Source organism: Choristoneura fumiferana, chromosome 9, assembly GCF_025370935.1.
Source record: "Choristoneura fumiferana chromosome 9, NRCan_CFum_1, whole genome shotgun sequence".
NCBI classification, from domain to species: Eukaryota; Metazoa; Arthropoda; class Insecta; order Lepidoptera; family Tortricidae; genus Choristoneura; species Choristoneura fumiferana.
The window spans coordinates 12,283,668-12,311,385 of NC_133480.1; the positions used below are offsets into that span (position 1 = coordinate 12,283,668).

The following is a 27,718-nucleotide window of genomic DNA, read 5'->3' on the forward strand; positions in this document are numbered from 1 at the left end:
TAATAGATTTAAATAATGTATCGGGGCTTTATTCCCGAAAAAATAGATTTGTTCATGTGCTTCAATGATTTGGACTTTGGACAATAGTTTAGAAAAAAAGTGTTTTTTCATTAAAAACGTCATTTCATAAAAGATTGCACCCATAAACATGTACCGCCAACTTGCTCATCAAACCTGCGACCTGACACGCCGCGCCGGCAAAGTTCGCAGATCAAAGCGCCGATGCCGTAACGATGCGCCCTTTCACTTTCCTGTGCGCGAGCGCATACAGAGACGGCACGGGAAGTTTTTGTAGACAGCACCGACAGCAGAAATGATGAGCATTATATTTTGGCATGTCTCTTAAAAGGTCAATTTAGTGTATATTTAAATACTACAGACGTTCCTGATGTACCTAAATGTTCTCGGTCTGGCACTTTTGATTTGAACGATCCACAATACGTAAGTATATTATGGTGAACGATGTTTCAAAAGACATTTGGAATTGTTTGCATTATATTGTTGGTGTTAGAAAGTATTTTGTATAGGTTTAAACACCCCCATTTCAAATTTAATTTCCAGTTTTTTCTTTCTCGACATTATATAAATAAGTAGTATCTATCTACACGTTATGATCTCGATCAGAACATCATTGCACAATTGAAAATTATTTCAGGAAAAGCGTCTCACAACATTAGACGTAAAACGTATACATAAATACATAAAACTCGTACACATACAACACAGCTAGCCAACTGTACCTACCTACTGTCACACGTGTAGGAGAGTATTTATTTAAAAGTACATCAATTCTCCCAAGCCAGCCATATCAGATAGAACCTACAATGTACGTCATCTACGGAACAGTTTTTTAGGGTTGTCGTCATCGAAGTTGATGAGGAGGATTATATATATTTTAAATAAATTCCGCATTGATATATCTAACATTAAGATCTTTGTCTGTCTGTTTGTTACTTCATGACGTCTAAACTGCCAAACCGATTTAGATTAAATTCGGTATACGGATAGTTTGAGTCCCGGAATAGGACATAGGATAGTTTTGTATCCCGGAAAATTACATAGTTCCCGCGGGAAAGCGATAACCGAATTCTACGCGGACGGAGTCACAGGTAACGGCTAGTCTGTCATAATTTCCCACACTTGGAGTCAACAAAACAAATCATCTCTAACAACAGTTCCCCGACAGCTAGGGAAAGTCCATATTACCTCAAAAGGTCCCGACCCTGAGCAATGGACCCGCGATCGCTCTCGACGCTTCGCAGAAATGAAAGCCGCTCGCTCCAGCACCCAGGATTTCCGGAAGCTTTATAGCTTAAGAAAAGGGTCGAGATGAGGCGTGAGCTAGTTTACATTCAAAGATGTAATAGTGGGTTATTGGCGGTCATGTACATGACACAAGAATGGGTCACTGGTACTTACGCTGAATTAATTTAACTGCTTTTTAAATTGTGTATTTTTTGTTGTTCAAGTAAGTCTTGGATTCAAATTAAACCTCACTAATTAAATCTCATATTTTATTAAGACTTGATTCAGTTCCAAAATTATGAAAGCTCCTTTCATAACGTCTCATACCGATTAATTAAAATCTTTCTGATGTTATGGCATCTGAAGATTAACGACTTCTGAGTGAGATTCATTCAGCACACAGCGAGTTACGGGTGATATTTAATTGTTCCAGGCCTGGGGCCCTATACGGAATGATTAATCACGCAAGTCCAATCCAAGCTTGAGGTTTTCTTTAAAGTTGAATGAAAATTACGGGTGTTCGTTTGTTAGTAACCACGTTTTGCAAGCTTTTATTTAACTTGCCGTGTTACTTGACTTAGTTGGCCAAATCTTAAGTTGAACTTAAACCCACTTCTAGTGGTTGAAATTTCGAATACGTAATGTAGGTTTAGGTGACAAAATTGGAACAACCAACAAATAGTATAGTCAGCGAAAACTTTGTGTTAAAAACCAACTGCTGCCTGAAACTTTAACTTATGTGGGATGAAAATACTCCTGTCATTTCCAGAGTCTCAAACTATTACTGCACCTTAGGTAGGTACTTAATTTTGTTTTAATTTAAGTTCGAATTTAAGTATTGAATTAAGTTCAAAAATTATGTTAATATAGTCTCATAATGAGCAAAAACCATCCTTATATAATTAAAACAGCGCGTTTATATAATTTGTAAATGCAAAAACGCATCTCACTGCAGTCGGCAATTGTTTTTGCCCCAAACGGCCGCGCTTTCGATGTGAAAGCAAAGAGCTGTAATTATCGTACCTAATTGTGTTACGTAATTTACTTACCTTTAATCAGATGTCGTAAGACAAGCATCATTAAATATCTATGTGATAGTTGTTGGACGAGTCCTTTTACTGATATTTTTACAGCGAATATAAGGAAAAAAAGTATCATGTCAAAAATATATCACGTAGTAAACCGCGTTTTCCTTGATTTCCGTTAATTTCGATACATGACTCAGTTTATTAATAGCATAAAATACCTGGTAGGTAATTAAACTTCTGGCTGAATTTTCACAGGAACATCAAATATGTAATAAAAAACCCTGATTGCCAAAAATACCTTCAATGAAAACTAAAATGACAAAACCGAGTCGTTTAGACGGTCGTTTTTTTTAATATTAGTATGTCATATCATAATGCTAGCTTATAAAAAAAACAAGTAGGTATCTAAAACATTATACAAGGCCTAGTTAATACGCAGAGACCCCAGCCGGCGAGCAATTCCAAAAGTTTTTATTCGTCCTCCTTTTACTTTCAATTAGTTACATAATATCAAGGAACTAATCCTATTTAACTGTACCGTAAGCATACATTGTTAGTGCTGCTTGTAGATAAATTATTTAATCACAGGACATTAAGGTATGCAAGATACAAGATAGATAGATAAAAAACTTATGCACAAACATGCCATGACAATTGTACAAAAACAAACTATTCAAGTTGTTACATATAAATTAAGTTGTCACGGCGCAGCCGCGAAGATTAAAATGTCAGTCAATTTATTCTGGCGCCTAGCAAAAAGCGTGTTGGTTGAAAGAGTACATTATGCTAAATATTAGTTCGCTTTGATTCGCTAATGGATTATCTTTAAGGTTCCGTACTTTACTTTAACATTACAGCCTCATTAATTGATTATAGACCATTCATAAGTTTTACTTTATTTATCAAGTAAAACTCCCCACACCCATAATTGCAGTGTGACCATGCATTTAGTAAACAATTTAATACTCTTTGTTTTCAACATTTAAAAAAAGATTTATGAAAAACTTATATTGTTACGAAAATTACACAAAGAGTGGTTCGTTTCGCTGCGTCAGTTTTAGCGTCTGGGTCACTATGTTAATAAATTCATCCCACATATCTGTGCTTTCATGTGAACTTCCATTATGTTAACAATACCCTAAAACTTAACACAGCTTGCTTAACAGCTGATTTGTAACAAAAATGTTCTAGATTTATCTATGCCACCGGGCTTCGCTGTATACTTCCTCATTCATCACTGAACTTTTTGTATTGTTTGAAGACAACACTAGTTTGATGTGGAATCATCAAGCGTGATGTCTCAGTTAACCATGTTAATAAGAACCATACGAAGAAAAAAATTGGACCATTTTATAAACCTTTATTTAACATCCCGTATATACACGACGATCATATGATTAAAGATATACCTACGTGTTTAGTTCTAACCTGGCAAGTTAAATCGGACCCACTGTGGACCTTCTTCTATTGGTCGGATTTACTTGACATTTGGTACGTGTATTTAACGTTAGAAGACAATGCAGGAACCATCATTAAAACGCTTGTATCAAATATTAAGTAACTAGTTTTTGCCCGCGGCTCCGCCCGCGTGGTATTCGGTTATAGCGCGCTGTTCCCTCGGGAACTGTGCATTTTTCCGGGATAAAAAGTAGCCTATGTCACTCTCGGGCCCATAAACTATCTCTATGCCAAAATCACGTCAATCCGTCGCTCCGTTACGGCGTAAAAGACGGACAAACACACAAACACACTTTCGCATTTATGATATTAGTATAGATTAGGTTAGATAATTAAATTAGCACTCGGTTAATACTTTATTCTGCCTATAGGCATTAGGCATGCAAAAATATAATATGTTCCGAAATAAATTGCCTAAAAAATACCCACCGACATAGACCTAGGAAACATAGGTAATGTACGAAATAAACTATCTAAAGATAAACTCTAAAGATGCACGTCCTAGAAACACGCTGACTAGGCAAAATTATTTTCATTTATTTTAACCAAAAATATGTGAATACGTGTGCTAAAAAAACCTTTACCGGATAATGTGCCTACATTATCCGTATAAGGAAGCATAAGGAAACAGAATTAGATGTAATTTATGTGGGAAGTACATCTGAATACATTTTACGTAATAAATATTCTTTAATGTTTCTTTTTGTGTTAATTGCATACTCGACACTTACGGTTATTCAAATGTTTTAAAACATTCTTGCAATTCCAGCTTGCGTTTTATGATCTTAATTTTTGTCCGTTCTGAGGATAAGTATGTTTTACAACTTCAATTGTGAATCTTTCGAAATATTTTATGACCACTTGCACGTTGTCTAAATACATTGACATGTGGTAGAAATTATTAAACAAGTTAATGCTATTCTGACAAAATACTCAATAATTACTTTGACACGGATTAGCAAAGTTTAGTTTGACATTTGACGTTTCTTTACACGATCGCCCTTGAACTATGGCGGTTAATAGAAACATCATTACACATTTTGACATGTTTACCCTTTCTATTAATTATCTCTACACATCACGCAGCAATTTCTTAACATTACCTATAATGTCTGTACTTACGGTGTTTAACGTGTTACTTGTAGGTAGAGTCACTATCATAAACGTGGGATGGGAGACACTAAGTACTATTTATTACTTAATATGTGTCGAAGTTGAAATGCTTTAAAATATAGGGTACACTAAGCTTTTCAAGATTATTTCGACTTGATAGTCACTTGTCGTTGTCGCTTGTTAAACAGGAACTGGACTGAAAGTCTGGTCGTCGTATCATATAAGAGGATGGCTCAAAGGAGTGTGTGGAAGATACTCCACCGACAAGAGTATAACTCGACAGTCGAAGAAGAGAGTTATATGGTGCTGCTGTAACTTCTAGTTATAAAATAAAAGCGGAGATAAGTTTCGTTACGATTATTAATCACTAACTTTTGCCAGCGGCTTCGCCCGCGTGAAATTCGGTTATCGCGCGGTGCTCCTTCGGGAACTCTGCATTTTTCGGGATAAAAAATAGCCTAGCCTATGTCACTCTTTGGCCCATAAAGAACCTCTATGTCAAAAATCACGTCGACATTCGGTTATCACACCTGAAAGACGGACAAACATACAAACACACACTTTCACATTTATAATATTAGTGTGGATTCCATTGGAAGCTAACAATGAAAATGTAAGCCGAATGAAATGCGGAACAGATGATCAATTGATCACGCACGATACGTTAGGAGGAACACGACTATCCTTAATTTTAACTTTATTAATTACGACGAAACTTGTTGCGGATATTGATACCGTTCGACTGATGAAACCTGCGCTTTAGAGATGTGCTTCGTATTTACGAGTAGGTACTTTTTGTCCGTGGTTGGGTCCTAGAGCTTTGAACCTTCATAAAGAACCAATAAAGAGGTTATACCTAGTAGACGTCACAGATTAGCTATTCAAAGAGGAAACGCTTCAAATTGTTTGTTTACGATAGCGATATTTGTATGTAAGTAGGTATAATTTAAGTACTGTTTTTTGTTTATTTACCACAACAAAAGTAGTGATGTAGTGGTATTATTTTAAAGGGAAAAAAGTATTTTATAAATTGAATAAACATTGTTTAATTAAAAAGTTTTAGTAAGAAATTAATTAGTTTGAAAAAGTTGCTGAAAATATTTGTTATTGTTCATTGTATACCGGGTGTGGCCTGTAATACGAGCAAAAAAATTAAAACGTAGATCGTCCTCGTCAAACTGAACAATATTACTTCAGCGACTTTTAAAAATAATGGAGTCATTGAATTTTCCTTTTTTCATACAATAAATACTGCTATCAATGTACGCTATCCTAAAACACAACTGACGTCACCTGTCACGCTACAAACATCAAGCATTGCTTCTTCGTATAAACTTAAAAATGTAATAAAAATAAAAATAAAACTAATTATTTATGTTGTTCTATGTTTTAATTATTTGCTCGTATTGTATTACTTAGGTATCAACTTTTCAACATTTAATGTTGTCACAGTATCACATTATATTTATTCTTACAAATACTAACTGAACTATTTTGAGATGACTGAAATGAGATGGCTGGTTTTGTAAGATTTTTCTTAATTTTACTACAACACGTATTTTATAAGCTTCTGTACTGTCGTTAAATTTTACCAGCTTATGACGTTTCTTTGTTTACATTTTTTCCTTGTTAATACTGACAACTCTTATTACACCTAAATTTTCGTAACACCATATTTATCGTGTCAACACAGCCGCAGACTTTCCCGGATTTTTAATAACTGGCACATCTGAGTGATTCACACGTTTGCTCTCGGATCTTATGTATGACCGATTCTTTAACAGATGTTGACTGCTGTCACAGCGTAATACAACAAATAGTAGGTAACTTGACTGTCCAGACTGGGCAACATCGTTCGTCGAAATCGAAAGTTTGAAATACATATATCCTAATTTCAAGTACGTCTACTACGGTTTGATTACTATTGAAAGAGCCCCTTTTTTAATAGAACTACTCCAAAGTTGCATCTTTACAAGTGTTTATATAAGTTGCAATGTGTGTGTATTTAAGTTAAATTTCCCGCACTTTCAATGCCCAGATTGACTTTAATTTTGGCACACTTATATAAATCTGGTGACAATGGTAGTGATATCTAGGTGATTCAGCCAGGATCGTCTCCACAGGACGGAACTCCTCAAATGCATCGATTTGAAATTTGGTACGGTAATGTAGTTTAGTCAACAAGTCAGTCAACAAAAAGTGCAGTCAGTAGAAAAACCTGTATTAAAAAATAAACTTTTAACAAAAACTTATTTTAAGTTTTACTTCTGTAGGTATTTTGTCTGCTGTGAGTCGTCGTCGTAACTATAAAGAACTAAATTTTACGGCGACTAGAAAGCAACTACCAAAAGCTGAATACTTCTTTATTACTGTCTGCCTTGATCATTGACGCACCAACTCGTGTGACATGCTCATGTCAATAGAAAACGTGAGGTCACGCGTCGACAAATCGACGATCTATTCCTAGCACAGTCTATTTCTGAGCCGGTACAACATAAGTTAGTATTAGCTAAGTATTCTTTGGTGCTGTATCAAAAGTCATAATGTAGAATAGATACATGTGTAGGTGTATTTACATATGTATCTGCAACGTAAGGAGTTGCGGAATACCTAACATAAAACAAAACTATACAAGCAGTACTATACAAAATTTAGAGGTTATAAAGAAATTGTTATCTGGTTTATGTCTAGTTTTGCTCGCGCGAAATAATAAGTAGACATTCCTGAAAATTACAATACATAGAATACTTCTGAGGCGTCGTAGCCTAGTGGTGTGGCATGGCCTCTCAAGCAGAGGGTCGTGGGTTCGGACTTCTTAATTTACCGGAATTTATGAGCGAAATTAAGCTTGAAATTTACCATGAACTTCACGAACTTTTACTTTTTTTTAATGAACTTTACGGCGACGGAAATCATTGTGAGCAAGCCTGCACACTGCACATACTTGCGAAGAGATTCAATGGAATATGAAATTCCCAATTCGCACTAGGCCTGCGTGTGAACTGCGTGTAAGGCTTCTTCCTTCACCGTAAAGCTCGTGGTAAATTTCGAATGTAATTTCGCACATGAATTTCGAAAAACTTAGAGATGTGAGCCCGGGTTTGAACCCACGATCCTTTGCTTGAGAGGCCATAGGTCAAACCACTAGGCCACCACGGTTTATAATTCCTTATAGCATGACTATTGGCATCACTCTTTCACGAAATTTTCATTACTATTTCTCTGACCTTCTCATGTCTTTGCGATCCATATTAGTATTCGCATGTTAAAAGTTCCCTCAGACATTGCGTCATAAGACGATTTGATGTTGTTAGTGTGTTTAATGCCATTGTTACTTTGAATAGCCTTTCGGTATCGTAAATGTGGTTACATAAAATTTGTTAAAATTACCTATCTTTTTTGTGCCTACAAAAGATAGGCAATTTTGGCAATTGCTTGAACATGATTTTACATTTGAAAATGGATGTGGGTTCACTACATACAGAAAAAACTTTTAGTGTACCTACCTACCACGTGTTCCGTAAGTTAATGTTTTAAACTTTCGTGATTTTCACTCATAGTCAAAATACCTCAAACAGGACTTATCTCACTAAAACATAGAGTTTGTTGCGTCTATAAATAAACAGGGCAAGTTAAGTAAAAAAAACACCTACGAGTAATATTTATCTCGACGTTTCGACTACATTACAGTGGCCATGGTCAAGAGTAAACTGAAGTGTGGGGTGTCAAGTCTGCCTAGCAGCGCGAGTGGGTGTGATGGGGTGACAAATAAAAATGACTAAGTGCGGGTAGTTAGAAATACGAGTGCTGGTACTATTTGTGATCAAATTCGAGTTTGAAGGACTCACGTTGCTAGGCAGACTTGACACTCCACTCTACTCACTTGACACTCTACTCGTGACCACGGCCACTGTAATGTGGTCGAAACGTCGAGGTAAATATTACTCGTGTGTTTTAGCGTAAGCGATAAGTCCTGTTTGTCGTATTTTGACTATGTTCTGTAAGTTATAACTAAAAGTGCATTTTAAAAGATCAGCTTTTTGGTGTCAATTTCTGTGCTTGTGATTGTACCGAAAAAGCCTAAATTATATTTCTGTAGTATTAAGTACTGTAGAAGAGACGTCGGTAGGCTTGATTTAAGTTCCCACGCGATTAGTATATATATCTCACACTAAAGGCCCTGCGTCTATTTAAATTCAACGCAAACAACTCAATCGCAAAAATTGCACACATACTTAAAGTATTTAAGCGCACATATTCGTCTATTCTACCACTACGAGTAGAGCGAGATGTTACGATTAGAACAGTCCGTAAAACGTGCTAAATAATACTGCGGTATTGCCAACCATTGGTAACGATGTTTTGATCGCAAAGTAATATAATTATTGCGTCTGGAGCATACATGAAAAATTTGTCTTGTGGTTAACGACATTAGTTACGTATGTCTACGGAATTATATTGAGGTTGTTTGTTATTGCTATTTTATATAGGTATCTTAAGGTTAGCGTAAGTAGGTACCTATACGCTTTATAATGAATTATTTTTAATTTGTACTAAAATAATTAGGTACTTACCTATAGGAAAAATCTAACACTAATACTTGCAGCTTGCATATAATGTTTGTATAAGATGTCTTACAATTATTCAACAATACTTTAGCAAGTGGTCTTGTTAGTTGGGCTGCACATCCCTGTGAAGGTTTTTCATGGAAATTTTCCATTTAAGAAATACTTTGACGGCTTACTTTGAAAATTGATAAATGTGTCGACTACAATAAAAAAACCTTAAAGCTCCCCTATTCTGAATACATTCTAAAATACCTTGTTTAAAATTTAAGCAAAGTATACGGAGCTACCGTGCCGTCACCGCTAATCTTGTAGCAATTTAAACCGATCCCTCAGATTCAAACGGTTAAATTAATTACCAATCATAAAATCAATAAACTGCAATAGCTATCCATTTCATTATAAATATTACTTCCATTACATACGCAATCACTGTAAACATTTTATTAACACCGCTTATCAAATGTAACATCATCATTATATCTCCAGATCTTAATTTAAATAGGTACATTAAGTCTACTATAAAATGAATTATTGGTTCGATCGATCAATTTGCCGACTCCTGCACTTTCACTTGTTGATGGATGAGTATTTTGTTTTGCTATAGCTAAATTGTTTCCGTTCATTGTACGCATGCGTTGCTACCGAATTATGTAATATAGTGACTAGTGATGCCTTAATTTATCGGTTTGGTGAATTTTGATGATATTTCATGGTTTTTAGTCTATATTGTGTTGGACACTGGCTCTCACTCTTGTGATGTATCTTCGCTATCTATAGGCACTTCGGGCACTAGATGGCCACGACCAGACAGTGGCGGACTAAGCCCGTCAGAGGCCCGGGGCGGCAAAGCTAAATGAGGGCCCCCAGCTTTAAAAAAAATGTAGGTACTAATCACATTTTTATAGTCTTGTTTAGGGTTTGATCGGGGGAACGCGGAGGCATTTTGGGGCCACCCAAGACCGGAGGCCCGGGTCCCCCTGTTAGTCCGCCACTGCGACCAGGCCCTATACTACGATACTCGAACTCGAAGTTCGTGTCGTGCGGTCCCTCTGACACTTACACTGTTGATACGAGAGCGAGAGGGACCGCACGACACGAACTTCGAGTTTCGAGTTTCGGAGTAGCCCTGCAGGCCCTATACTACGAAGTGCGAAAAATTCGAACATCGTATCTTGTCGGTCCGCTGATGCTAATATTATTTAAAACGAGAGTGAGCGGAACGGTACGATACGAGATACGAACTTCGATTTTGGAATTTTATAGTAGCCCCAGGTGCGGCCGTAACAACCAGATTAACTAAAGAAGCGGCCAGCTGGCCGTTGCGGCTTGCGGCCAAGTGAGCGACATTCATATGTTTTCTTTAGTTAATCTGGTTGTTGCGGCCACTGGTCTCGCGGCCGTCCAGTGCGCGAGATGCCTTACTTTAGGCCACATAAAGCTAATGGTTCAGCTCTGGATTCAGATGAAGAAGACTATGTGAAGTATTCTGTACGCGGCTTTAATCAGGTCTCTCTCGTTGTCTGTCTGTCTCGTTGGTGGACTCCATTCGAGAACTTTACGGCCCCAATTGCCATCTGTTCTACGTGCTATACGAGTATGTATAGCCTGCCTATTGCCACTGTACTGTACTGTAGTAATACATAAAATGTTACTACCGATAACTTAGTAAGTTTCTACGTTATACATACACACATACTTTCGGCCAGATGTTATCAATTACTTGGCCGAATTACCGTTCGCCGAATTTACAACATCTCTAGCAATCGTATTATCTGTGCTCGTTACGGCGTATCAACTTAATACGTTATGTAACGTGATGAATGATGATTCTCTACATCTCTAAGTCTGTGGCGGTTTTTTTGTGGCTCTAAAGGGCTTCCAATTATTTTGTTTAAAATTGTAATGTTTGTTTTTGAAAGGTAATCTCGTGGCCACAATTTAGTCTTATACAACTGATGTTAATTTCTAAACTGCTATTTTTTTTGGTTGAGTCGCTTGCGGGCCACAAACACTATGACCTTGCTTTTGTTAATGTTATAAGAGATGGGGGCGTTCAGTCGGGAAAATCCATTATGGACGACTGGGATGGGAAGGGAAGGCCCAGAGAGCGCCGGACTCTCACCAGCTAAAAAAAAAACCGGCCAAGAGCGTGTCGGACACGCCCAAAATAGGGTTCCGTAGCCATTACAAAAAAATAAGTAATATTTAACCTAAGGATTTCGTATTTTATATGGAATTTACCAAGTTTAGATACGTTTACTTTTAAACTACTAATAATTATCAAGCAAACTTAAACATTATAGTTTTCCTTGTAAGTTTGATATACTTACTGTCATCCTGAATTTTCATGAAAATTTTCACTTTAAAGTTGATTATTTCGCAAACAAATCACTAAATCAAATTTGCAACCTACTAATGGTTTTAAAAGACCTATCACCTCCACTTTACGTCTACGGGAGGTACCAAAATTTTTTTTTAAATTTCTTATTGTACAATTTTGTTGGCATAGTTTTCATTTATATCCGTGAAAAATTTCAGCTTTCTAGCATTGATAGTCCCTGAGCAAAGCCGCGGACGGACGGACACACAGACAGACAGACATGGCGAAACTATAAGGGTTCCGTTCTTGCCATTTTGGCTACGGAATCCTACAAACCCGGCTACCTGTCCTCACCTCATTGGAGCTTTAAACAACGTACTATGTTTCCAAGTACCTATGTAGTCAAGGTTCATTATGTAAATTAAGAAAGAGGAGAGAATGTATCTTTTTTTGGAAAAAACCAAGGTAAACAATAAGGAAGTTTATTTAACAGTATCTTTTTTCTTTTCAGGTAATTCTATAAAAACTTGTACTGGCAAAAAGTATCGTCAATGAGGTACGCGTAACAGACGTCACAAAAACACTGGGTAATTAGTTTGATTTCCTTTTCTTAATTGATTCGTGTCTATTGTGAAGAAAATTGTATTGACTATCTTATCTATACTATTTTATTATGTAACTGGAATTTCAAATGTTATTAAAAAAATTCAGACCGTCCTACCCTTAGCAGAATATAAAAAAGGTGTAGGTGCTTTGGGTAATTCTGTAAACGGGGTTATTCCATTTATTTAAAATTTCTCCTAAACGTGTTGATGTTTAACCACTGGCAGCACTTAAATGGACGCCCTATTTACCGCTCCTCGCGTCTCTCCAGATGATGCGAGGCGCTGACATCGGTTGGACGTGCAATATATTTTTTTGGGTCGAGTGCATTTTCGTGCCAAAAAGTTAAATACGAAATAACCCAACACCGCTAACTCTAAAACCTGATAAGTTACAAGATTGAACTATTAATTTTATGACAAATAATCGTTTTTTGCGAATGACTGTGTCAGTCTAAAAGGCCTAGCTACAGTTTATTTTTTTTCCCGAATTACCCCTTTAGGGGTTATTCCAGTGAAGTGATTCCCGAAATAACCCCAGCTTACTTTAGTATGGTAATTGTCTGAGGTATTCAAACTTTCAACTTTTCAAGATTTACATTTTTTTATTTGTGGTGTAAGGCGGCCAACCGCCATCTATGGACCCCAAGCCAACCTTACCTGCCCGTGGTGCACCCTGCCGTCTGACAGACTGGGCTCTGGCAGCTGGCTGATTGCGGCATAGCGCAGCCAAATTCGGCACAGTTAAGTCCCGGGCCCCGGATGGCTGCAGCATCGGCGGTGCAATAAACTGTGGCCTACGATCGCCAACTCGCATGCCCAGTGTGGGGATTATGGGCAAACCCCTACCAGAATGAAGCGCACGGCAAAGAGATGGCCCCAGTTCCCGGTCGCCTCGCTATTCCTTGCCATAGTAGCGTTCATGGTAACGGTGGGGCAGAGGATGCTAAGAATCCCGGTCGATCCAAGGCTACCTAAGTAAACTGACCCTGGCTACGTAGAACGGACGGACTTTTAGGACTCTTCTAGCGCAGTTGGAAGTGGAGCTGGAGAACATAAGGTGGCATATTCAGGAGTTAAGTGAAATACATAGAGAGGGAGAGGGCACCATCATCTTAGACTCGGGCCACCTTCTGTACTTCCGCGAGGATGATCAAACATCACAGGGTGGCGTAGGGTTCCTTGTTAATAGATCCCTCTCTAACAACATTAAAGAGATCTCCAGTGTGTCGAACAGGGTAGCGTACATGATACTTCGGCTATCAAAACGATGTAGCATGAAGTTTATTTAGTTGCTTGCATACTTGCTTCTTTGAAATGATTATGGTTCACGCGAGCGAAGCATGCTCACTTGCAAGCTTGCTTAAATGTTTGCTTGCATGCTTGCTTGCTTGCATACTTGCTTGCAAGCTAGCTTAAATGCTTGTTAGCATGCTTGCTTGATTGCTTGCTTCATTGAAATGTTTAAGGTTCACGCGAGCGTAGCCGCGGGTAAAAGCTAGTTCAAAATATAAAAGTGACATGGCATTTCTAATTATTTTATATACTTACTTACAAATATATTCCCGCGGCTTCGCTCCTCTCCCCCTATTCTGCTATTCGGGGCGGAGACAAACTCTGCAATCCACACATCAAAGATCATAATAATCTGTCCAGCTGTTCTCGAGTTATAAATGGTGTAACTAATCCAGCTTTGTTCTATAATGTATGTAGATTTAATATTCCTTTGCGGCAAATTTTGAGAACCACATTGTGTTTGTGGGGTTATTTCGGAATACAGAGATTGAAAAAATCTGTAACTGTGGATATTACTAACGAAATAAAAAATAAAAATGAATGGGGTAATTTCAGCCTAAAAAGAAATATGAACCTTGAGCCAAATTATAATAAAGTCCTCCTTTCAATAACACACAGAATAACCCCGCTATATTCCGAAATAGCCCCTGTGCAAAAAAAATAAGTAACTAGTTTTTGAATACCAATATTTCCATAAATCGATCATATTTGAGAAACTTTTTTATATAGTATATAAGATCGATTAGTGGAAACGACAGAAATATCCTAAGACTTTAAATATAATGTACCAACTCGGAGTAATTAACGAAATTACAAACGTCATGTCAACTCATCAAAAATCCACGTGGAATTACCCCAAAGCACTTAGGTAAGTTTTTGTGACCATGTGACATGTGGTTCAAATTATGCGACTGATCGATTTTCGGCGCGTTTTGCATTATTTCATAGTACGAAAGAAAGAAAATGTTTGTTCTGCATGTAAATAATGTAACAAAGTTCGCAATACGTATTACTTAAAGCCAAAAGAGCTGGCGTTCAGCAATGCTAAGGAACGGAACCATAGCGCTGATTTTCAGCTTCAGCCAAAATATAAATTAAAAAAAACTCATGTCACACCTTAAAAATATGTAATAATAATTCATTACTAGCTGTTACCCGCGACTCCGTCCGCGTAGAATTCGTTTATCGCTATCCCGTGAGAACTATGCAATTTTCCGGGATAAAAACTATCTGTGTACCGAATTTCATCGCAACCGGTTCAATTGTTTAGACGTGATGAAGTAACAAACAATCAGACGTACCTACAAACTTTCGCATTTATAATATTAGTCTGTTTAGTGGGATGTGGTTTCTGGTAGAGATTCTGTAAAGGGATAAGCGTACCCTAAGGTTAATAACCGTCACTAATGCGCTATTTATAACTAATATACTACTTAAATCATTACCATGAAACAGTTTTACATTAGTTTACTTCTCACGCACCCAAACCTTGCCAAACTTACAAATATTTACCCGCATTAGCCCATTGCGTACTCAAATTACCTCCAAATCTGTACCATCAACTATACCAACAAAGTTTAGTAATATCTCATACGAGTGTCGTATTGCAGTATAATGTGATATTCGACGAGTGATATTGGTTTACGTTATTTCTAGCGTCATGTACACGAAATTCGATTGTGTAAAGCTGTCTAAGGGAAAATATGACGTGTGTGAGTTACCTACTAATTGATATTGGACATTTGAAATGTAGGCGAATATGTAAAATACAAAACTTGATAGTAAAATGCCTGTAGATATGGGTCGAAATTCTTGATGGCTATTTATTATATTATAAGAACGTTTATTGGAGATTTTTTTATTTATTTAATAAAGCCATAAATTATATGTATAAGATACATGCTGATGGTATGCATTACAGGTAGAATCAATACAATTTTACCCAGTGGGTGTAGCTAGATACATTTCACTTAATAACTATCACTTAAAATTATAATATTCTTTTAAGCTATAGGGACATAACTCGATAACAAACTTTAACAAGATTTTAACGCATAATATTTTACTTATTCGGGTAAGTATAATTTTTAAAAACATTATATAGGTTATCAGTTAAAAATTTAACATTAGGTACCAGAGATTCAGAAAAAAACATACATTCAAAGTCAAAATATCTTTATTCAATTTAGGCTATACTCATATATCAAACACTTATGAATTTCAAAAACCGCGCGGCCAAGAGCATGTTGGACCATGCTCAGTGTAGGGTTCCGTAGCCATTACTATAAAGAAATGCACCACATTTATGAAAAAATACACTTACTACAGTCTTAAAATCTATTACCAGAAAAAGAGCGTATCTTCACGGCACTTACGTCCTTTTGTTGAGAAGCTCAGTTTTTCGGCAATAACTCAAAAACGGTATATCCGATCATGTTGAAACCAATTTTCGTTGAAAGTATTTATTAAGCGTTACCTTTTTATATTTTTTGCATATTTTTTGGACAAACGGTTTTTTGCTACTTTGGAGCGATTATTTCCGGAAATCTTCACTTAATCAAAAAAGTTTTTGAGAAACCTTAATATCTTTTCAAAAGAGCTGTCGAACTATGTGCCACACGTTGATGAGAGTTAAAAGTTTTTTCAATTTCTGTCACGTGTATGGAGTGCTCCCCCTATAAATATTTATTTTTGTAATTTAACTACAAAACTAAATAGCGGCTTTTACAAGACATCTGCACTCCAAATTTCATTGATATACCTACATCTTGTAGTTTTCAAGTAAAATGCCTGTGACATACGGACGGACGGACAGACAGACGGACTTGACGAAACTATAAGGGTTCTTTTTTGCCATTTTGGCTCCGGAACCCTAAAAATGTACCACATTTTGCGGTATTTAAAACGCAAAAGTGTTTTTTTTAATCTGAAAGTAAAATACGTAGTAAGGTAAACGTACGAGTGCTCGTCAGTCGTCACTGTTCCAATAGATGGCATCTTTAATCTTATGTCGTTTCGTTAGCAATAGAGATGACCAAAGTGTTATCAGCTCAGACGTTTACCTTAATTTTAGCCTTGATAACTTTCCCCTTCGAGTAAATAGAGCATGCTCTGTATACCTGACCTTACCACAGTCGTTTGTACCTTAGGTCACGACTGATTAGCATACATTACTTACATGCGATTATTGTTCAAACACAATGGCGATTATGAAATCGATTATAACGACGATTATATCGAATCGGTGCGTGATTCCCCGGACCCCGGCTATCATCACGTTTTCTCTCGATTACTGAAATAAAATCGATACAATCGTTTCGATCTTTCAGAACGCACGATTCGACTATTGTGTTTTCGATTTCAATCGTAAACGACGCAACTGATTCGCCCCATTAAATTCAAATTACGAGTGGAAAATACCATAATGATATTTAATTTATAAAGATGGTGTAATTTTCGAAATTTTTCAATTTTAACTACTTAATAGCATTTTTTTCAAACGTGTAGGCATATAGTATCAATTTTGTACGTCAACTGGTTTTTTATGTTATGGGGAACTAATAACATTTTTTTTAGATGACAGATTCTGTTATCACCGGATATTTGTAGACGCTTACAAATCAGCACAGAGCCCTCGGTGCGCGAGTCCATCCGACTCGCATATGACCTTTTTTTAAGACTTGGAAACAGCGATGACTTCCTAAAGAAATAGAAAAACCGGGTGGGTACCCGTAACATCGACACATTAACAACCCATCGTTGTTTTGTGTGTTTGTGGATTCGCAGTGCATTTTAAAACTTGTATTAGTTTGTATGTACCTACTGTATGTGTAGCATTATTTTGTTTACAAATAAAGACTTACTTTTACTTTACTTTTCATACTCGTAAACTTGGTTAATCCCATTCGTTCTATCAACCATGATTGCTATTGATTGCCATTTACCACCGGCTAAGCAATTTGAGCTGCAATTAATTCTAAGGAAATGCAGTCTTCCTACTATTTCAAACACGGAAGGTTTTCATGCTCGGGTACGGTGTAACGAGAAATGTAAAAGTAACCAAATAAAGAGGACTGTATTAGGTATGTAGTCACTTTTTATAAAAACGGCGTAGCGTTTTACTGAATTTGATCAATTTTGATACGTTAATAGATATACTCGTACGAGATTATGAGTCAACACTAAGCTATACGGACGAACTTCTATTTTTATATAAAAAAATAGATTGTCGTAAGAGGCGACTGAGGATATAGGTTAAGTTATACCGTAGGTGACAGGCTAGCAATCTGTCACTATTGTACCGTTTTTGTCAAACTGAAACCTAAAATTGCTAAAAGTGGCTCCAAAGCGGTAACGTTTGGTGTGCTCTGCCTACCCCATTTGGGAATACAGGCGCCTAGGCGTGATGTTAGTGTGCGTGCGTGTGTGTGTGAGTTTAAAAAGTTTAAATTAGGCACGTATGTAAAAATATCTATATAGAATTCAACTGTACACGTTACAGAGTATGCTTGAAATTGAAAAACATTTATTCCAGACTACGAATCCATAGATTACAAAAATTAGATGACAAAGACTTGTTCAACACAAGTTTTTTTTCTAGTTTGAGTCTAAATGTTTTATCCGAACATACATTTTTAAGTCTATGGGTATACATAAACATGTACCTATGTTATATTTTTATAAATACTCTAATAAATATTCTAGATTTAAATACTAAAATATGTTCCAGTGACCAAATGACCACAAAATAGCCTTTTAAAGTGTTAACTGCAGCGTTAACCCTGACGATGCCGCATTAGTACCAAATAATGGCCACGACGGTACTCTGTTATGATTTAGTATCATAATCGCTTATTTGACTTTGCTCAAATGGCTCGAACTCTTGAGATTGTTTTCAAATAGGCTTAACCTTAATCTAGTTGCAGCATAGTTTATCAATATTATTTTAAGCCAAATTTGACCATGTTTAGAGTAAGTTCCGCCAAGTTTGACATTACATTGTGACTATCGTTTATTTATCTTGGTGCAACGTAGGTACTACACATTTTCGGTTGATAGTTTTGATTTTTGACCAAGCCACAAAGCTATTGAGTTGTTAGAAATGTAAAAAAATATTTCCTTGTTTTATTATTCAATAACGTAAGAATACCACAAATCATTGAAGCTATAAATGTCCTATCTACAAGCTACAATAAATCGATGATTAATTATGTATTGTCTTGCATCATTACATCATGTATTCTTTGTAACAACTAGTTTCAAGGGCAGGATGACACTATTAAACTGAGAGTTGAGAAAAATACAAAATTGTTAAGTATATACATAAACTTAGCGTACACAATGTATGCTAAGACTTGAATACAAAATTATTTTCTTAATTTATTTTCACAACATTTTGCTACACAAATCATACACAATTAGTGGTGTAGACGGAATCAACTTTGCATAGCAATAAACAGTAAGATGACAACGCGGTACGTGCTCTGCGGCTTGACGGCAGGTGAAGGGTTAATGTTTGTGTGCCAGTCGGCTAATTGGCTCCGGTGCACACTTACCTTATAAGTTAATTATTTTTGAATTACTTATGTAAAAGTACCGTGTAAAAGTGGCCCGAATTTTAGGATTTTGATTATAAATTACATCACAATTTTAGGAACGCGGGGGAGGGGGGGTCTTGCGTATTTGTGACACAAGAATAAAATAATTGCGATTTTCATACTAATAAGTGTGACAAGGAAGGGGAAGGGTCTAAAGACTGATCAAAATTAGTATGAATCGAATGGCCTAAAAAAATGAATTACCTATATAGTTCGTCAGGTAGGTCGAAATCCTGCATAAAAAGATTCGGAAACTAAATTATATTGGTGTTTGTAGCGTCAGTCATTTGTTTTCTGTAACTTCTGCCTCTTGTGTTGTATACTTTGATTACCTACATAATATGTACAAAAGTAAATAGGTAAAATATTTACATATGGTTTTAAGACCATATATTAATGAACTAAAAGAATTTCCTTGCTCACCTGCGACCTTATGATAGCTAAGCTTATGCAAAATATGCGTGTTCATGCAGTTCCTCCACCTCCACACTGTAAGAACACACACAAATCACACAAACCCATCTATCATCACCACCACACCACACTGACGCGTTTCGAACTCAACCAGAGCTCATCTTCAGAGTAACTCAACCGTACACCATGCTACCAGTTGTTAGACATACACCATAATTACCATATATATTAGTTACTATTTGTAACTAATACCAACTCATATTAAATATAATGACCCGGATAACTCACGTCTTAATCGAGTTTAGCTCGACATGTTTCGGGCTAATCCGTAGCCCTTCGTCTTCGGAGCAACGCACCACCACCACCATCCTTGTCATTTGTCTTCTTTGCCTAGAACGTTGATAAATCGAGCCTTGAATATTTGTGATCCAAAATTTGTGGATCGTGAACTGAGTCACGTGAGACGAGTTTTGGAAAGCAATGGGTACAACTGGAGGCAGTGCAACCGTGTGGTGAACGTGTCGACTCGTCAAAGACCGGTGGGAGCTGAGAGGTTCCGGTATATTTACCGTTTATAAAAGGGGTGACGGATAAAATCGGACACTTGTTACGCCGAAGATATAGCATCAAGTCGATTTTCCGTCCTCATATGCAGCTCAGACAGTTGGTACGTTCGCCGAAGGATAAGGAGCCCTGAGTGGCCCCGGGGTATATATGATTCCCTGTGCCTGTGGCAAGAGCTATATTGGAGAGACTGGACGAAACGTTTCCACAAGGGTATCGGAGCACATACGTAGTATGAGGAAAACGACGAAAGGGTCTGCTGTGGCCGAGCACTCAATGAACTCGGATTCGACGCACTGATTTAGCCGAAATATTTGGTATTGCGAGAGAGAAATTTTTCATTCCGCGGAAAGTGCGTGAAGCCATCGAGATTAGTCGTCGGCCGAATTTCAACCGGGATTGTGGTATAACGAGTTGGGCAACAGTGTTAAATAATGTTGCTACACGTTTCGGTCATGTGTATTTACCCTTTACAGAGCGATATTGTTAGTGTTGTGTGCTACCCTACATTTGACAGTTGTAATGATGATGAAAACGCGGGTAGTTGTGTGCCGGTGTCAGTTTCGTCGGGTAGTCGCGCGAGCAGAGCGGCGGCGCGCAGTGCGCGTGTTGCAGCAGCCGCTGAGTCGCGTTGCTCCGAAGACGAAGGGCTACGGATTAGCCCGAAACATGTGACAAGAGCTTTAAACTCCTTTATTCGGTCATTCCTGGTCAAAATATTCTAGACTCATAGGTGTGTTCAAGTTCTTGAATCTGCTCGCACAAATTCACTCAAACTATAGAGTCGCTACGCAATATCCTCTCAATTTGTTATGGATGTTTTTTTTGTTAGATCCTAGTCTATGACTATAGGTAAGTATACATATACCTACTATATCGACATTTAACCACGCATAGTTGCGAAAGTGTTCAATTTCAGAAACCCGATATCAATATCTATAATAACAGAGGCCGAACGCTATCAACTCGACTTTGGTTAGATTCTACTTGAAGTGAACGCATGACAGTTAATCGAAACTTTCGTTTTCACCTTATTGTGCTCGTGCTATACACGGTGCTGGCAGCATGGAAAAACGTAATCTTAAAAAATATCTGTAATAAGAGAAAAAATAAAAAGCTGCAGCTCATTTGTGCGAAGTTAGCAGTTGCTGTAAATTGCTAGAATACTCACGTATGGTCTTTAAAACATAGCTGTTGTCAATGGATTACAACTAAAAGTTAGCAGGAATAATTTTAAGGTTTAGTTTTAACAAGTATACTAAAATAACGTTGATACCACCACCGATCTGATAGAGCAAGGGACAGTGAGAGCCAATTTAAAATTAGAACTGAGTCTATTGCAATAGACAATGAGGATGTTTCAAACCAGCCAGTCACCAACAGTGGCTGACTTGGCTGTTATTTTAGGAATTAAATGATGTTAACAGCTCAAAATGGAGTGACCACAAAACAATTAAGTACTGATCTGCATTTATTAGATACTTATTTCAAGTTTTAACTCTAACAATCAGTCACTGTTCATATGAAAAGATAATAGGTATGTTGCCTATTAAATGAAAAGTTCAAGTACTAAAATTAATAAATGTTCGCATCATTGCAATTTAAATCAACCAAGCTATCACAGACAGCAAATCCTTGGCCAACTTGAGGCAATTTTGCTATTAGTCGATAGCGATTCCCATCAGACAATAGGGAGTTTTTGTTGCCATATCGTCCTATTGTTATCATGCCATCGACATTAATTAGCTATAGCAATACTGACAGCGATGACCGATGCGGGTGAAACGCACTCTGTCATTTATTGTTTTTTTTCTCGGAGATCTTGGTATCTTGAATGGCGTTGAAGATAGTTATGATAAGATGATACTAGGCCCTATACTACCAAGTGCTAAACTCGAACTTCGTATGTTGCCGTCGCGCTGACGCTAATGTCATTTAATACGCGAGTGAAAAGGACGGTGCGATGGAAGCTCAACACACACAATACATGTATTTAGTTTACATAAAAAGGCGTGGTAGCAAAATTGTATCTCAAACAGAGGTCGAGGGTTCGAGTTTGGGCCTGTAACTTTGGTTTTTATGGATTTATGTGGGACATTAGATTTGGAATATATACTTTAAGTTTTTTGGTGAAGGAAAACGCCGTGAGGAAGCCCGCATACACCTGCAAAGCAAATCAATAGTGTGTATAAAGTTCTCAGAACACTGGGATTACGTCGTTTAGATAAGTAGTTACTTCTAAAGCTTCTCTGATTCTGTTCAGAACTGGGACGAACCTACGTTTGTAGGTCGGAGATGTAATAATACTACTAATGAATACTACCTAAGTGCTAGGTGCAGATTCAGACTGAGACATAAAATATATGTTCATGTTCTGATATTTTCGGTCACAGGACAGCTCCGACGTATGACTGTACTTTGTAGTTACAATAAGTACTTACAACACGGAAGTTTGTTTAGGTACCATCAGCCAAATATGTGGTCTATCACCCTAAAGTTGATAATCGTTTGCATGTCATAAAACAATAATGCCAATAGACGAATCTGTCAACTTGAAAGTTCGACTTCAGCGAAATATTCATTTGATAGGAACTTGTTTAAAAATGGATAGACCACTTATTTGGCTGATGGTGTACCTACTCCCGTTTTATCATACCAACTTTGCACCACCGCTATCATCATCAAGCAAAGTGTCAACGGTCTTGGACTTATCTGAGACAAAAGTGCGATTCCGTTATATCCGTAAAGCCGCACGTGTAACAAAATTACCGCATTACATAACCGTGGCCACCATAAAGTCATTTGCGTGCAAAAACGTAATTTGAGATTCACGTTCACACAAGTACGGCGGACCACACGGGTGCTGTGGAACTGTGAACTTTGCCTTCCTGCATGCGATTGCTGTTTCACAATGTGTAATTTGTATTAAGGTGGCAGCTCAGTAAAGGCGTATTTGGTGGTTTATGTGGATGATTTGGTAGTTGTCTTAGTAGGTCTCTAGGTTTAATTTTTTTGTTGACAAATATCTGAAGGTTGTGAAGATTCACCACCACACAAAAGGATCAAATGATCAGGACGTAGCAAAGTTATTTATGGTGTTTTAAAATTAATCCAAACTATTTGAGCAGGTGGTTAAGTTAGTGTGGTTTTTCAGGATTTTTCGACCATAGTTGAGATATGTTTCTATGTGAGTACAAAAATCGTATGGACAACCTTTGTTCTCTCAAAATAACTCAATCATCAGAATCTGTTGAAATATCAGGATTAATTGCAAAACAATATCGACGTCTTTAACATTCACGCCAGTTTTGCATGAATTCATGTTAATCTAATTTCATTGTCATGTCAATTTCGTTTTATGATAGTTATACTTTTCCTATCATCATCAATATCATAGCAGCCTTTAATTCACCGTCTTCAGACATAGGCCTCCTCTCCATTTCTCCACACCTGACGATCCATTGCTATCTGCATCCATCCAACACCTGCTTGCCGGCAGATGTAATCTTTCCATCTCCTTAGTAGTTTCCTGTACTGCGAGTGTTGTATTTTCCTGTAATGAAACAAATTTAACCTTTGTGAAATTAAACCGAGTTAACCATTCCTTACTGCAAAGCTAAATATGTACATGACATTTTCGTACAAATAAGCATGCCTATAAACCAAAAAATTGCCTTGTCTATTGCAATTTCTCGATAATTCACTTGTGTCTCGTTATTCAAATGTTTTACTTCTTGATCTACTTTTCTATTTGAATCTTTGATGTCTTGGTGTTGTAATCCCCGTTCGAATTCGAACATAATAAAATTATTATGAACTTTAAATTGAAACATTCTCAAGATTATAACTTGGAGGGAAGAAAACCAATAATTTAACACATCTAGTCGCTTGAACAGTAACCATTGTTCCGAAACATAATAGGTACATAACGGCACGGGGATAGCCAACCAAAGAACATCCTTACGGTATCGCGAATACCACAAAATACAACGTATTCCGTACACCATAAGTACCTTATGGCATTTGCATCACACCTCATAAAATTAGCAATTATAGGGATGTTATTAACATATAATATTGTTTATAGGTGATAAAAGGTTGCATGCCGCGAATAGCTTTCTTTGTTGATTTATTGTTTAAAGTTAATTTCTAAAGCCAATATCCAAACCCAAGGCTGGGCACATGTCTCGTCTCACTACCCTCTAAAGATATTGAGTTTTAACAATGAATTTTATTTTTTCAGCAAACTTTAACAGTTCATATAATAACTAATTATTTCAAAATTTTCCACTGACAGCCGTGTTTAAACTTATTTTATTTATAGTTTATCTGTTAAAGCTAGAACTCAATTATGGCCAAATTCAACAAATATTTGCGAAATCTCTTTAGTTCTCTAATCAAAATAATCTAAGTCCAAATCAAAGATGACGTCTATATAACTTTTTAAAACTTTTTTGTTTTTTAGTCTATTATTTTTGCTAATACAATAAATCAATTGAATACTAGCTAACATTGATCAATTCACTTGAATAACGTTACGGTCAATTCCTGTTGCTTTAACAAAACAGCCAATAAACAATTGCCTGCATTCCGTTCGGGTTAGATCGTAAATATTCGTGTAACATCGGGAGCCGTGGGAGCGGCGCGCTGCACAATCTCACGCAACTATGGTCATGCTATAATGTCGCTTGTTTGTTCTTAACACCTCGGATTTCCTGATAGCCTGGTACTTTGTGATTCGTATGATTAGGAACTGACTTAAGTAGAGTCGTAGTAAAGTAGTAATTATTAATAGTAGACTGAATTCGGTCGGGTTTTAATCCTTTTTCGGGAAAAAGCACTTCCTCAGACATCATCATCATCCCAGCATGCTACCAACAGCATACATGCTTCGCAGGTATGTGCAGGTTTCCTCACGATGTTTTCCTTCATCGTAAAGCTCGTGGTAAATTTCAAATGTAAATCCGCACATGAATTTCGAAAAACTCAGGGGTGCAAGCCAGCGTTTAAAGTGTTTAAACCCACGATCCTCTGCTTGAGAGGCCATAGGTCAAACCACTCCGCCACCACGGCTTACTACGGCTCCTCAGACATATTTTTACTAAATCACAGTATAAGGTTTTGCCAGTTTTACCGGTATGCAATTCATATTCTCGTTTCTCTTGTATTCAATAGGACGGTGTTTTACGAGAAAATGGGTCACCTGACTGTAACAAGTAAGCACCACAAGCCTAGGGGGCTAATAAATACTTCAGGTGCCCGAAATTTCAATAGCTGCCTTGCTCTTTTCGCCAGAACTCAGCAGCGCAAGAAATATATAGGTAGGTACTCGTAGAATAGAAGGAGTAAGCGAAACTTAGAAAACTTGCACATGGCCTTAACAATAAACAAAAAACCGGCCAAGAGCGTGTCGGAAACGCCCGAAATAGGGTTCCGTGGCCATTACGAAAAAATTAAGTAATATTCGTATTTTGTACGGAATATTCCAAGTTTAGGTATATTTTATATCTTAGGCTGCTATTTACTCTTAGGGGCTGTTTCACCATCCATTGATTAGCTTTAGCCGACGGTTAAATGTGATGCTGTCATCAATGGATGGTGAAACAGCCCCTTAAACTACTAATAATTCTCAAGAAAACTTGACGTTACATGCGTGGATACGTTAGGCCCGTCCCGCGTCCAACGGTTTGCGTGGAAGCCAGGGACAGCTGCAGACTATGCCCAAACCATCAAGTGCCGCCCTCAAATATGCCTTTCTTAAGGGCAACTACTTTTTTGCGGCACTTGCGGTCGAAATCTTTGGGCCTTGGTCGTCCGACACAAAAAAGTTTATGAGAGAAGTGTCGGACAAACTAATCGGCGTCTCTGGCGACCAAAGAGCAGGCTTTTTCTTCGCCCAAAGACTGAGCCTCGCAGTGCAACGAGGCAACGCCGCCAGCGTCTTGGGTACAATGCCTCGCGCTGCTCTGCCTTTGGAAGAGGAAGCCCGTTTTAGTTAATTTTATGTGTTTTAATTTTTATTTTTATGTAACAATTCATTGTTTAAATAAATAACGCGATTATCAACACGCGAAAATAAGAAAAAAAAAAACAACCGTTATAGTTTTCCTTGTAAGTTTGATATACTTACTACCATCCTGAATTTTTTCAAAATTTTCCACTCACCGGTTTAGATTTTAGAGTGGGGGGGCGCTCGATTTTAATGAAAATTTGTACTTTAAAGTTGAATATTTTGCAAACAAATCACTGAATCGAACAATCGTTTTTTTGCAACCCCGTAATGGTTTTAAAAGACCTACCCGACGATACCCCACACTACAAGGTTGGATGAGAAAAAAAAACGCCCCCACTTTACGTCTATGGGAGGTACTCTAAAAATAATATATTCGTGCAAACTTACAGCTTTCTAGCATTGATAGTCCCTGAGCAAAGCCGCGGACAGACAGACAGACAGACAGACATGGCGAAACTATAAGGGTTCCGTTTTTGCCATTTTGGCTACGAACCCTAAAAATGATGAAAAAGGTTAGTTTTTTTTTCTGACAATAGGGGCACTGACACTTCTTTTTCTGAACGAAATCACGTGTCTTTGAATATAATTAAGTATCTCATTTGCGATTAACGAGAGATACAATAATAACATACTTCAATTTCAAGTTTTAGAGTCATGTAAGTAATAAATAAGATGGTAAGATTATAAAGTAGTACGTGACGCGCTTCGAAAGATTACAAAGTAACTTAACAAGATAATTGCTGACGAATCATCGATACAACGATAACAGCTTCGCTTAAAACTGAACAGCACCAATTTAATATTACGTAACTTAAAGAAAACACTGATGGCTCTACAGCTTTTTAGGGTTCCGTAGTCAAAATGGCAAAAACGGAACCCTTATAGTTTCACCACGTCTGTCTGTCTGCCTATCTGTCTGTCTGTCCGTCCGCGGCTTTGCTCAGGGACTATCAACGCTAGAAAGCTGTAATTTTACACGAATATACATGTACTCGTAAACTACGCCGACAAAATGGTGCAATAAAAAATTCAAAAAAAAATTTTTTATATATATTTTTTCATAGACGTAAAGTGTGGGGTATCGTTGGATAGGTCTTTTTAGGGGGTTGCTAAAACGATATTTCGATTCAGTGATTTGTCCCTCTAAAATCGAAACCAGTGGGTGGAAAAATTGGAAAAAATCAGGATGGTAGTAAGTATATCAAACCTACAAGGAAAACTATAACGGTAAAGTTTTCTTGAGAATTATTAGTAGTTTAAGAGTAAATAGCAGCCTAAGGTATAAAATATTATACCTGGAATATTCCGTACAAGATACGAAATCCTTAGAAAGATATTAGATACTTAATTTTTTCGTAATGGCTACGGAACCCTATTTCGGGCGTGTCCGAAACTCTCTTGGCCGGGTTTTTTAAAATATGACTAGCTGTTGGTTCGTGCTATTGGTTAGAGTCCGTGTGCAGGGGGGCTACCACGAAATTCGAAAATCGAAGTTCGTAT

General features: G+C 37.3%; 1 protein-coding gene across 2 annotated transcripts in view; it reads left to right on the forward strand.

The window, feature by feature from the left end:
• LOC141431309 (uncharacterized) overlaps nucleotides 1-27,718 on the forward strand; it is a 99,819-nt gene that overhangs the window by 39,021 nt on the left and 33,080 nt on the right. The window lies entirely within an intron of this gene.